Genomic DNA, 2,149 nt, shown 5'->3' on the forward strand with positions numbered 1-2,149 from the left:
CCACACCTGGTCTATAGGATGGACCAAAAAGTCAGTCAATTATATTTTTGTTTTCTATGTTGCAGGTATACTTGTGGTCCTAAAACATTGTAATTTGTGTATTGTAGATAATAAAATATGGCTGACTTTGGGTTAATCTGTATTTGTCAATAATGAAATTTTAACCCAAGACAATGTTAAATTTAAATATTGTTAGGTTTTTGATTAGATAGTAGCTTTTAGAGGAATGGAGTACTTTCGTACGATACTTTTTTTCTGATTGATCCTCATGATTATTGTGATTTTTATATAATTAAATTATGTAAATAGTAATCTAATTGAGCAATAGATGAAAGAAATTTTCATATCATTTGTTAGTGGAGTCAAACAGTGAATGTTTAAAACTGGAAAATCTATAATTTATTTATAGCACTTCCATGTAGTGCCTTGAATTTAATGATATAAATTATATAACAATTGTTTTCTCATCAGCACAAATATAATTAAAATAGGTGAAAATTAGAGAGAATATTACTTGATGATAAAACTTTTCATGTTAAAAATTTAAACAATTGTTGTCATATTTTGTTAAAATAATAATAAAATTTTTGAAACTTAGCAATGAAGTTAATATCAGATTTTAAAAATTGAACTACTAGCTACATTACAAGATACAAACTACAAAGATGATATATTGATCTGGATAAATTATTATTCAATTATTATTTAAGATCACTTAAAAAATAGCCAGAAAAAACATTTGATTTAATAAAATTGTGTTTAGTTTCTTAATAATTTATTTATTATTATAAGAAGTTATATATTTTTTCATTTCAAACCACAATAGTAATAATATAAGCTTATCTGAATATGTAAAATATTCTGCATCATCTGAGGAAAATTTGATTTTAAGACCTGCTTAATGCATTTATAGCAGCTTGAAAACTTTAAACTTGATAAATTAATTAATACAACTAATAATTTATTTAATTTATTATTCCACGAGATTCTTTATAATGTTAGAACATTTTAAGTTAAAATTATTGATTTATAATATTCTTTAAAATTATCATTTCTTTACGTATTTTTGTGATTTAGATATTATGTCATCAAATCATAAATAATGCTTGAAACGATAAAAAGATTTTCATTTCATTTTAAAAAATTAAACTCAAGACGAAACAATACTATTTGAGAATTATTGCATCTGAAATCATTTCATTGCTATGTTTTTATTATAAGTTTTTATTCAAGCAAGTTGTCCTGTTTGTTGAATGTAAATTGATAATGTAAGAGCTTTCGAAATAAAGTTCTTTCTAGAGCATAAATTTTTATGCCATTATATATTATAATTAGATAAATTGTCAACAGGTTGCAAAATTTATAAGAATTTTAAATCCTAAAGAAATTATTGCGAGAAGTCTATATTAAATTGAAATCCGAAGACTAAAGTATGTGTACAGCTCTACAAATTCTTTACATTTAGAATTTACAAAGTTTTCTTAATTTGGAACTGACTTTTCAGCTTTAGAGCTAAAAAATTTCAGCCAATTTCAGATTGAGATTAATTTCATTTAAAAACTAGAACAAACTCATTACATACAGTATGTCTCAAAAAATATACACACACACACAATTCTATAAACTGTATATATGTATATACGCACCTATACCCACAATTCTGTATCAATTTGGTCTAAAATATGTATCTTATTTTTGTCTTAATATAATCAACGTGTTCCATAAATATTGGAGGCATTGCCAATAATACACAATAAAAGATTTTAAAGTTTGTTGTATTTTGCTGACAAATTCACCAAATGTTCAGAAATACAAGTGTTTTAGTGTTGCATTGTCAGTTTTGCAGAACATTTTTACATCATTGATTTGGTTTTCAGCAAGATTTAAAGATTATAGTTTAACTGTTCAAATACAAATTTGTAAATGCACAATTTATATCTATGGCCTATGTGCTGGAAAACAGCAATGAGAGATTTGTTCAAAGTAACAAGTCTATTGTATTTAGAGTGGGTAAAAAAAATTAAGATAGTCATCACAACAAATAAAATTACAGAATTAAAACTTGAATCTTTTTTTAAATCAATTTACAACTGATAAAAAAAATCATTTATAAGTTACTGTACATTTCTGCGGATAAGATGATAGTTGA

Source organism: Centruroides vittatus, unplaced genomic scaffold, assembly GCF_030686945.1.
Source record: "Centruroides vittatus isolate TY-2023 unplaced genomic scaffold, ASM3068694v2 contig_934, whole genome shotgun sequence".
In the NCBI taxonomy this organism is placed as follows: Eukaryota; Metazoa; Arthropoda; class Arachnida; order Scorpiones; family Buthidae; genus Centruroides; species Centruroides vittatus.